Source organism: Canis lupus, chromosome 8 (assembly GCF_003254725.2).
Source record: "Canis lupus dingo isolate Sandy chromosome 8, ASM325472v2, whole genome shotgun sequence".
In the NCBI taxonomy this organism is placed as follows: Eukaryota; Metazoa; Chordata; class Mammalia; order Carnivora; family Canidae; genus Canis; species Canis lupus.
Genome location: NC_064250.1, coordinates 14792975 through 14805486, shown reverse-complemented (window position 1 = coordinate 14805486; position 12512 = coordinate 14792975). Strand labels below are relative to the sequence as shown.

General features: G+C 36.1%; 1 long non-coding RNA gene across 1 annotated transcript in view; it reads right to left on the bottom strand.

Moving 5' to 3' along the window:
- LOC112656957 (uncharacterized) overlaps window positions 1-9709 on the bottom strand; it is a 113385-nt gene extending 103676 nt beyond the window's left edge. The window contains exon 1 of the long non-coding RNA XR_003134755.3: window positions 8521-9709. This is a non-coding gene — a long non-coding RNA (uncharacterized LOC112656957). The remainder of the gene's footprint in view (window positions 1-8520) is intronic.
- Window positions 9710-12512: the final 2803 nt, after the last annotated feature.

Sequence of the window (12512 nt, the reverse complement as noted above, 5' to 3'; positions counted from 1 at the left end):
TAGGATTCGTAACTTAAAGAGGAATGGAAAAAAAAGTGATCTGAGACCTAAGGTATTTTTCATCCTACTACTACTACTCCATGTGTGGGAGAAGACTTTCTAGAAAAGTCAACTAGAGGCACCAGGTAAAAGGCTGAATAGAACAAGTGTCAAGCCTAAGACTTTGAACTGAGAGGGAACACTCAATCATGTTGATAAGCACTCTTCCTATAATCTGTTTCTTTAAACAATGACACTTCCGCTTGTATTGTGACCTCCTGGTTATCAGCCCATGGTTATTGCATCTTTGATGTTTCAACCAAAGGTATAATTATACCATATCAGTATACCATTTTGGTCCACTGAAACCTTAATACTGTCCTCTAGAAAAAAATGAGAAGCTAATCACTCATGACATTATGTATATGTATTTATATCATTTTCTTAACTGAAAAGCCTCCTTCCACCTCTTTGAGTCTATCAAACTACTATTCGCTGAGCAGATTTTCCTTCTGTCGTTGTTGTTTTTCTTTTCTTTCTAGACAAATTCAATATAATTATGGGAGTAAAGCTCTTTTGGAAATTAGGAGACCTCTCCAAAGTTATCATTCCAGTTGTCAAACTGGAAACCTGTTTAATTTTGTCACAGAACTGTAATGATGTTTAATTTCAGAAAGTATCTTTCAGAATATACAGTCAAGGCAGGTTATAAATATAAATTTAGAACTAGATTTCCTGAGTTTTCAATGTGGTTTCTCTAGTGATCCCAAAGACATGTTAAAAATAGCTGTAGGCCAAAGATCTTAAAGGAGAAGTCATAACTCTAAAGATTAGGTTCTTCTTCCCATTTTCTTTCCGATCTATACAGCAAACATATAATAAATCATAAAAGAACATATTTGTGCCAGGCACTTTGCTGGGGTTGGCTATGTAATTTTGAGTTTGAAATAATTTAACAGGAATTTTTACTTGAGTTTTTATAACTGGAGTGTGAATTATTTAATGACAAATAAACAGAAAATGCCATGGTGTCTGTGTTTCTGCCCAGAGTAGAATATGATTTCAGGTAGGACTGAACAAAAGAAATCACTCTCAAATTTCTACTTCCAACCATGATAGGGGGTGACTGATGCTGGATGAAACTGAACAATTCCCAAACTAGATAAAATATATGAGTCAGCTGATTTCAGACACTGCCTAACAAGCAATGTATATTGTGATTCTTGAGAGAGGGGATATGCATGTGGTAAGCAGCACAACTGCCCCAGCTCTCTGCCTGGAGACAATATCCTGCCCATGGTGTAGATATCTGAGTGGAACGTGGTGGTCCTGTTGAGCTGAGGAGGCAGTTATCAGAGTTCACAGTAGCTAAAGCAGTTAAAACCTATGGAGGAGTGAGCAATACAGAGAAAGGATCTCAGAAGCCTATTAGGGATCTCTGAAAATCTATGGCTGAGAGCTGGATTGTACATGTGCAGGGTAAGGCAACCTGAGCCTTTAGTATCTGCTGCTACAGAGTTGCAAGTAAAACCAAGATACTAGAGGTTAAGTACTGCCTGGGGAAGAATAGTAGCAGGGGATACAAGAGTCCTTGCCCTGCCAGAGGAAAGAGATTATTGACACCTCATTAAAACCGCTGACATTCAGCTAATACACTGAAAAGTCTACATTTTAGGAATAAGGGATATGCCCCAGAGAGACCTACTCTACACCCACTCTAATAAACTCTAAAACCAAACCTCAAAAAGATTTGTGGAGAAGACCCAGTTTGAAGAGTGAGTACTGCCAAGTTAGAGAAATTTGGGAAACGCCTGGGGCTTCCCACAGATCAACACTAATAATGCAAAACACCAAGGTCATAGAAGTTAAAGTGATCAGCCAGTAAATGAACTGCCTGCTTAAACTCAAATCAGCTTTCTTCAGAGGAAGATTACAGAATCTAGAACCACTGGAATCTGTTATCCACAAAGTCCATCATGTAATAAAAAAAAAATCACTAGACATACAAATAATTAAAGGAGAATGGGGTTAAAAGACTCAAAGGAAAAGTCTATTTTAATTGAGAAACCAAACCAGAAATCTCAACAGGAAATGGAGATTATAAATACAATCAATCAAGCAAAAATTCTAGAACTAAAAAATATAGTAACTGAAATAAAAAATTGATAGGCTCAACAGCAAGTCAAGATTAGTAGAACAAAGAGTGAACTCAGATACAAGCCAACAGAAATATAAAGAAAAAAGATGAGCAGCCCAGGTAGCTCAGTGGTTTAACGCTGCCTTCAGCCCTGCGCACGATCCTGGAGACACAGGATCAAGTCCCATGTCGGGCTCCCTGAGCCTGCTTCTCTCTCTGCCTATGTCTTTGCCTCTTTCTTCCTTTTCTTTCTTTTCTTTTCTTTCTTTCTTTCTTTCTTTCTTTCTTTCTTTCTTTCTTTCTTTCTTTCTTTCCTTCTTTCTTTCTTTTCTTTTCTTTTCTTTCTTTTCTTTCCTTTCTTTCTTTCTTTCTTTCTCTGTGTCTCTCATGAATAAATAGATGATATCTTTAAAAAAAAAAAGACTGTAGAAAAATAAACATTAAACAATAATGAGATACCACTACATACCTATTATTAGAATGGCCAAATTCTAGAACACTCTCAACACCAAATGCTGACAAGGATGTAGAGCAACAGGAATTCTTATTCACTGATGGAAGGAATGCAAAATGGTATAATAATTTTGGAAGACACTTTGGCAGTTTCTTACAAATGAAACATATTCTTGAGATGCCTGGGTGACTCAGTCAGTTAAGCGTCCGACTCCTGATTTCAGCTCAGGTCATGATCACAGGGTCATGATCATGAGACAACCTTGCCCTGGGGTCTGCACTGGGCATGGAACCTGGTTAAGATTCTCTCCCTCTGGGACACCTGTGTGGCTCAGCGGTTAAACATCTGCCTTTGACTCAGCCATGATCCTGGAGTCCTGGGATTGAGTCCCACATTGGGCTCTCTGCATGGAGCCTGCTTCTCCCTCTGCCTATGTCTCTGCCACTCTCTCTGTGTCTCTCATGAATAAATAAATAAAATCTTAAAAAAAAAAAGACTCTCTATCCCTCTGCCCCTCACCTGCTTGCATATGGGCACATGTGCATGCTTACTCACTCTCTCTGGAAAGAAGGAATGAACGAACGAATGAATGAAAGAAAAAGAAAGAAAGATTAATTCTTATCATATGATCCAGCATTTGTACTCCTTGGTAATTATCCAAAGGAGTTGAAAACATGTTTCAACAAAGCTGCACATGGATGTTTACATCACCTTTATTCATAATTACCATAACTTGGAAGGAACCAAGATGTCTTTCAGTAGGTGGATGAATATAAATATACTGTGATATATCCAGACAATAGAAAATAATCCAATGCTAAAAGGATATGAGCTATCAAGCCATGAAAAGACATGAAGAAAACTTAAATGTATATTACTAAGTGAAAGAAACTAATCTGAAAAGGCTACATTTAAGTATGATTCCAACTAAAATGACATTCTGGATAAGGCATAACTATACAGACAGTAAGAAGATCAGTGCTTACCATGGAGGGCCTGGGATAGAAACAGGGATGAAGAAGCAGAGCACAGCAAATCTGGGGGACATGAAATGGCTCTATATGATACTATAACCATGGATATGTGTCAGTATAAATTTTTTCAAATCTACAAAAGCTATAACACAAGAGTGAATCATATGTAAACTATGGACCTTGGGGATAATGATGTGTCAATATGGGTTCATCAATTGTAACAAATGTACTACTCCAGTGGGGAGATGTTGATAATGTGAGAGCAGAGAGTATATGAGAAGTCTTTGCACTTACTGGTCAATTTTGCTGTGAACCTAAAACTGCTCTAAAAAATAAAGTCTATTTAGAAAATTGACATAATGGGACACCTGGGTGGCTCAGGAGTTGAGCATTTGCCTTCAGCTCAGGTTGTGATCCTGGAGTCCCGGGATCGAGTCCCACATCAGGCTCCCTGCATGGAATCTGCTTCTCCATCTGCCTATGTCTCTGCCTTTCTCCCTCTGTTTCTCATGAATAAATAAAATCTTTAAAAGAAAAGAAAATTAACATAAATTTTTAAAGGCTGGGGGGAAAAAAGAAAGAAAGAAAGAAAGAAAAGAAAAGAAAAGAAAAGAAAAGAAAAGAAAAGAAAAGAAAAGAAAAGAAAAGAAAAGAAGAAAGAAAGAAAGAAAGAAAGAAAGAAAGAAAGAAAGAAAGAAAGAGAGAAAGAAAGAAAGAAAGGCTGGGGGGTTGCGCTGGGAGGCTCAGTCCGTTGGATGTCTGCCTTCAGCTAGGGTCATGATCTTCAGGGTCCTGGGATGAAGCCTTGTGTCAGGCTCCCTGCTCTGTGGGAAGTCTGCTTCTCCCTCTTTCTCTGCCCCTCCCCCCTGCTCATGTTCTCTCTCTCTCAAATAAATAAAATCTTTTAAAAAAATGAATAAATAGCCTCAGGGACCTGTGAGAGTATCAGTCAGCCCAGCAAGAAAGTAACTGAGTACCAGAAGAAGAGAGTAATATAGGGACAAAAATAATTGAAAAAATAATGCCCCCAAACTCCCAGGAGTCAGAAAAACACTGACTTATTAATACAAGAATTTTAATGAATCCACATAGGAAAAATAGAAGGAAAACCAGACCAAAGCTCATCATAGTCAAACTGCTGAAAACCAAAAATGAAGATAAAATCTTGAAAGCACACAGAGAGAAAAGAAGGCACTTTTTATACAGGAGAACAAGAAAAACAATTATGACTGACTTCTCATCACAATGGAGGCCAAAGGCAATGAAATAACTTCTTTAAAGTGCTGTAAGAAAAAAAAATCCCATCAACCCAGAATTTTATATCCAACAAAAATAGCTTTAAGCAAGAATTAATTTAAGCAAGAATTAAATAAAAACATTTGCTGAAGAATGGAAGCTGAGAAGATTTGTTTCCAGCCTCTCTGCACTATCTGAAGGATATCTTTTAGGTCAAAGAGAAACTTGGATCTATAAGAGAAAGGAAGAACAACAGAAATAGTAAATGAAATGATGGGTAGCTGAAATATGAGGAACTGGCCAAAGTTCCTCAGGATCATGGTAAAGACAGAGCTCCTGACACAACTGAAGTTCCCACAGGCTTAATTTCAAGTTACCTCTACCTAAAATTAACTGTCTTAATATCTAGCCCCTGTAATCAGGATGATACTGAACAGTAGCTGGGAAGTTTTTAAAATTAAGGAATTCTTTTCTAATCTTGTCTGGGAATTTACCACTTAATTTAACATTGAATACGGAGTTCAGAGTCTAGTTTCATAGTACTCATCTACTTCCTTTGGCTGATAGAACAGGATTATAATTCCACAAATACTTAATAAAAGAGTGACTGTCTAATGTGTGTGGAGTTTCACACTTTTCATTTCAGTACATTTTAAAAAATTCTTCTATAACCCTGAAATAGGAGTTAACTCATAAAAAGAAACATAGGAACTAGTACAGAAACAAATTTTCCTCTCATGTATAGTTATCCCTTTTAAATATCTAAATTTGCTTTAAAGAGAAAGCACACAATTCATCAAAGTTTATCTGCAGAATCTAATAAAAGGGCCCACACCACAAGAGTTTAATGCTTCTATTCCATTTTTTTAAAGCACCCACTATTTTCTGTTTCCTTTACTCATCCTGGTAACTCCAGAATATTTCTTCTGTTCTGGCAAAAAGATACATGGAATCCTAAGAACTACTTTCATACTCATTTAATACTCTAGCAGTCATACTCAAGGCAAATCTTAAGCTTTTTTTACATTAATGAGAGTCAATTATTTTATGATGAACATAGAAGTATTTTGCTGCTCAGACATAACAAGGAGGCTCTTTGGGATGGGAGAGCATAAGAACTGACTGGACTCCTAAGTTATTACGTTATTGTGCTATTGGGGATAGGGAGGAGACTGCATTAGACCAATCAGATACTGAGGTATATAAAACTAAGCATCAGAAAAGAACGGACTACAGATGTCATAAATAAAGAAATCAAAATACATACTTTATGAGACACTATAAATGCAGTTCTTAAAATGTAGTACTTAAAAACATAGTTAGAAGGCTATGGGGGAGATCATCTGAAAACAAGGAACATTAAGCAAATGTTCAGAATTGGTGGGGGGAGTGAGAAACCTCTTCAGATATTACCATAATTTTCTATAAATTTCTAGTGGCTCTGGTAGTTACAGAGTTATTTACATATTTTTATGCCTGGAAATTAAATGATACCATTTTTTTTATTTTCCTGTTAATTTAAGAAAAGAATTAATCAAAGATCATTAGAAATTTTTGAGCTAGACTGTGATACAAATTTTTAAAATTCTAATTACTAAAGATCAAAATCAAAATCCTCTATATTTTTAGTTGTCAGAGTAGATGAGCACAATAAATAGCTTATACATTTTCATGGGTTAGTACATTAACTAAAAATACTGAAAAAAAATCTAACCAACTATAGTTTTAAATATATTTACATGTCCAATCCAACCCTGGAAACCCACTAAAACACAAATTCAGATTGCAATCCAGTTACAATGCAAGCCAGGCACAAAAGCCTTCTAATGATCTTTGATTAGTTCTTTATTAAATTCATCAAGGGAGCAAAGAAAATTTAATAATCTTCACCAGTTGTCATCTTTCTGATTAGAGTTTTGATTAGAACTTTCAGCTTTTATTTTTCTCCTTGCTAGCCTCTGCCAGAGCTTTACTATTGCTTCTAGTTGGAAAAGAAGAACAAGGCAGATGGAACATGTTAAACACCTCACATTTGTTAATATTCCCTAGGTATGCATGTCAGGAGTTTACTGACGGAGAAAGTACTCTTGTAGCATTCTCTGTATATCCTCTCCCCACCACCTACCCACTTTGAATAGTGAACTTTCTGCTTTCACCAGCTTTTTGTCTGGGAATGCATTTTGCTTGCTGCTGACAGTTATTTCCCCCAGGAATTGAAACTGATTTTTTTCATCCTGTTAAGTTTACAAATAAAAATCATATTGTGAGTTGGTTAGTGATACTATACACATTTCATGAGTGAAAGCAGTGGCATTATAGGAGCAACCTTCCATAGGTATTTGAGAAATGTCCATTAGAATGTTCAGAATAAAGGACTCTGAAAGGTCACTCGGGCTGGCATAAAAGGAGTAAGATGAACAATAATGATGTTTACATTTTTCTTCCTCATACAGCATGTGGGAGAATAATGACATTCAGATTTCTATATAGCACATTTCTTCCTAGTATTCACAAATATCGCCTCAATTATTTTTCTATCATTGCTGAAAAGTAGGAAATGTGTAGCTATTATCATCTCTGTTTCCTATTATAGTCTATCATGCTATTTTAGTACCTGCTACCTGAAGAGAAGGGCAGCTAGGCAGTGTGTTTATAATCACACTCTATCACCATTAGACCTCACCATTGGAAAGAGATAACAGGAAGAGAGTAAAAAAGAAATAATGAAAATGCAAACATAGGAAATCCTTAACCTACAACAAGGTTGTATTCCAAAAGTTCATTTATTAAGCTATTTTGTGTGGAACTCAAAAATCTGTATTTCCATAGAAACAATATTATACCCAGTGGTTAGGTTCCTAAGCTAGCCTGTCACAGCCCATTTATTTATGTAGTTGAAAATACAATTATTACAAAGATTATAGTAGCAGAAAATTGTTCAGTTGGAAATATACGGTATTTTAACTACACAGAAGGTTAAATAAACTTTTAGAGAATAACATAATTAATCCAAATGTCTCTTCGTACCCAACTCAGTGCTTTGGACATTGGCAACAGTCAAGGATGCTGTGATAACCTAAAGATCTAGTAAACTCACAACCACAAACACAACCACAGGACCTGCAGAAAAAACAGCCTGACAACCCATCAAACAGGTGATCTTGCCCTTTATTTCCCAAAGCCACAACAAATAGTGGGCAACCCAGGAAAAGGTACCTGGTGTCAAAATTTCAATCTACGATCCCAAGGGAAGTTCTCCTCCTCACTTCAAATATGGTACAGGTTTCTGATTCCAATGGATTTCTTTCTAGTTGATCAAACTTGGAGTTATTATCAAAATAAACTAGTTGCATACAACATGCCAGGCACCACAGTATGACTAGAACACTAAAATATTAATTTTGAGACCTAATAACTTATCATTTAAATCCAAAAGAATGTTTGAAAATATAATACATAATATTTTAGGATTAGGGTGTATTTAAAAGGTGTTAAAATTAATGTCCAGTTTCATCAACTCCAATGAGCAAATGAAAATCTAACTAAAAAGAACTGGTTGAATCAATTATTACACTAATTAGTGTTTTTGTTCAGAATACTAAACTGAGGCTATTTTTTCCTTGTTGCTACTGAGAAATTGGTTTGAACACATACTGTTAGTCATTCAATATGTATTACATATCTCTGTTTGCAAACAACAAAGATACACATTTCCAAAATGAAATAAGCATAAATAATACCCTCTCCAGCATCATAAAGCTCTAACATTTGAAGACATAAAGCTGAACATCTCAAAAGACATGTCCTATTCCCCAGCATACACAGTATCATTTCCAAACACAGTTCAACATTCTAGACCTTATGGTTCTAGATTTCTGGTGTATCTCTATGACAGCAGTTAATATATTACACCATAAGTGTCTGTTATAAATGTAATTCATTCACTTGTCTAGGAGCTCTTAAAGGGCAAGGACTAATGCTTTACTTATGGTTGTATATTCCGTGCCTTGCACAATGCTTGGACCATAGTAGGAGGTCACTACTTGGAGAAGAAGTGGGAAAACTTCCCAATGCTTTATGTTGCCTTTATGGGCTTAGAGCTCTGCCAGATATAATGGTCCTGCCCAATTTTTCTTTCCTATCTGGCTATTCTGTTTTATTTATTTTGTATGGAACCTACAAGGGCATAGAGGTGCTATTTATTGCTCCCCTAACCCCAACCAGATCTATAGGTGGAAAGATGATAGGACAAATAAATTAACCTGTCTTCCATTCTTACCTCACTTTAAATTGTCATTGAATATATAATCACCAACTAGAAAAAGAGAGCAAACGCTTCTAAACTTCAAAAAGCTATTCTGGTCAAAGCAGATGCCAGAAATAGAAAAAAGAGTTTAAGAGATTCTTCTGATTGTACCTGAATCCATTTGCTCCTTTTTCTCACAAAGGAATTTGTGTACACACACACACACACACACACACACACACACACACACACAGTACTCATTAGAGATCTAAGACACCATTAATAATGGTAATACATATTCATAAATGTTTTTTAAAATGTAACATTGATGCAATCGACATAAATAGATCTTTGAGTGCTATTTTAATCTTATATTACAATTATATATTTAGGACACATTACCCATAGATTTAAAAATTAAATAAAAAAATTTTAAGGTACTATGTTTGCCTCACAGCTGATTTTAAAATGGTGCATTCCAGATTCTACATGTAAAATTGGAAGATCTCTGACTGAATGACAGATTCAGTCCCCTCTACTACTGATCCAGTTATATAATTTGGGGCAGACTTCTTATTTCTCTGTGCCTCATGTTTCTTAATGTATAAAATTAGGGGTCAACTAGATAGTCTCATAGATCCCTGTTTTAGCTCTCAAGTTTTATCATTCTAATATAATTATGATACTTGGATTTTTTTTTTACTACAGTCCTAAGCTATTCTTAAAACTTTCTTTCTTCTTTCTTTCTTTCTTTCTTTCTTTCTTTCTTTCTTTCTTTCTTTCTTTCTTTTTCTTTCTTTCTTTCTTTCTTTCTTTCTTTCTTTCTTTCTTTCTTCTTTTTTTTTCGAAATCTCTGAGTTTCTAACATTATTTCACTCCAGTGAACAGTACTCTAGTTATCTATAGAGTTTTGGGAAGATCTAATTCCAACATATAAGTAGGATAATAACAAAGAATTTCTGCAGCCATGTAAAAAGTAGAAATTAATTAAATATTAGAATCAGTAGCTTAATTAAACTACTAATAGTAGGTTACAATGGAAGGACTGTAAGAACATGATGGTTTATTAAAGAGCGGCCATCCTTTTGTACAGATAAGGATAATAGAAATGGAACCAACAGGCATTTAATTCTTCCAGAACACAGACAATGTACATGAAACTGGCCTGACAAAAATGTGGTCTATTCAGCTTAAGTCATACAGAGAAAAATACCATGATAGAAAATAAGCCATTCAGCAGTAACAGTTCTGAGCATCATGTACAACAATATTATTGGCATGAGCTTTACCTTCAAGCTACCAGCCTTACTGGAACTTCAAAATTATACAATTCACATGCATGGGAACATGCCAGCCATCAGCAGGGGAGGGAGGTGGTGTCATTTTGTAAGAAAGCTTGAAATTTTTTTAAGGTACATTTTGAAATGGCTTGCCAGAAGCTTGGCATGTAAATAACCAAGGTTAGCATATTCTTTGTTGTAGCTCTACAGAATGTTAAGCACTGTATTTTAAAAATCTTAACATTTTAGAGTGTTTAAAATGAGTACTCTTCCCATTTAATTGGAGCCTTTTTTCCCCTCTGATGGGCAGACTATGAGTTTTCTAAGTGCTTTCCCTAAGTCTTAGAATCAAAGAGGTTTGATTGGTTCTTTCCTTCACCAGCTTATTCTATTGTGTAGGATGATGACTTGGCTTTTCAGGTAACCCTGAGAGAAAGGGATTTGTTTACACTCCCCTGAGCTTTGGGAGGAGACTCAGGCCCCTGGGGAAGAAGGCAGGTCTGGCTAACATTGAGAAGCTAGGATTTGGCAATGCAGTTGCAGAATGAGACCACATTCCACCCAGGACTGAACACAAAACTGGCAGAGTTAACCAACTCCAAGCACTCGATGCAGAAGTCAAAGTTGGTTTAGTCTTCTTTGTGAATGAAACTGTATTCTCTTCCCTGTGATTCTGGATGTCCAGCTAGAATAAACCATCTATAACCACATAATTGATCATGGCATGTATAGAGAAGTTATACATCAACATCTTTTCACCAGAGTGCAAAGAAGGCAAGAGAACTAATACAACTGATGGGGGAACACAGGGCTAGCTGAGGACAAGGCACGAGCCTGGGGCAGCACATTGACAAGTCCTTGAAACAGGCAAAGGGATGTTGCTCTAGAGACTCAACTGCCTCTATGTTCATACTTTGCTAAGGGCAAAAGGCAATCTTAGCCCGACCCCCAGGAGCCTGTAAGTTTACTTTAACATATAACAATTCCTTTAGAAATTTCCCTTTATCTCTAAACCTCCAGGATACGTGTTGGCAATCATCCTCCAAACACATGGCCCACCAATATACATCTGAAGGGTCTCATGACTCAGGTTTTACTAGAGGGTGATAAGTGACCTTTTCCCAATAATAGCTAGCCCTCTCAAGGTCCTGGAAACCTTGCTTCCAAAATTCCTTAGAGAGTTTGCTATCCTCAACCCCAACCCCCTCCAACTCCTAGGTATATAATCAGCCACCCCTCACAGGCCCAGGGCAGCAGCTCTTCTGCCTATGGGTCCTGTTCCTGTGCTTTAATAAAACCATCATTTTGCACCAAAGACAGCTCAAGAATTCTTTCTTGGTCGTCAGCTCTGGACCTCGCCTATATTCCAGAACTTCATCACAACAAAAGGAAATAAACCAGCCAGCTTTTTGCATTCTTAGTAATTTATTAGAAAATGATTAAGCTTTCAATATAAAATATATTGGTAAAATCATAATAGGATTAACCATCCTGCAAAGAGAAGAAAACTATTTAAATGCCTTTGCATTCAGCATTGCTAGATTTCAAATGGTTTCACTGAGGCACCTGTTCTAACATGTAAGAGTTTAACCTCTCAGCCACAAAGTTAATCAACCATGAAACTCATATCCCACAGAAAGAGAGAATACGATATATGCCTTATCAATCACTTTAAAATTTATAGCCAGAAGATATGAATTGCCTGTCCCAAGCCAATTTGTCAGTCACTATAAAGTTCAGATGGTGTTTTCCCCAATGACAACTCTATCAGGAGAACTGTAATTTTAACTTTCTTGTGAGGCAACAATGTTTACACTTCTATATTAATTCTTCAACTCTTCAGGTGAAGGGCAGAAATTTAGAATGAAAACCACAATATTCACTATTAATCAAGATAAATATTATAGTTTCTTTTTCTGCCTAATACATGAATATGACTATTATACCAACAATAAAAGTACATTCCCTAGTGACCACAGAGACTGCAATGATGAAGCAATTATCTCCTAGATGCATTAAATGCAAAAAGCTGGAAGCAGAACAATACATACACTATCAGTCTTTTGACACAGCAACTACAGAAATATATATTTTTCCTTCTATCTGTAAGGATACACACCAAGGTTGGCAGACAGTATTTTTGCTTTGTCAGGGGTATGTGATTTTTTTTAAAGATTTTATTTATTTATTCATGAGAGACACAGAG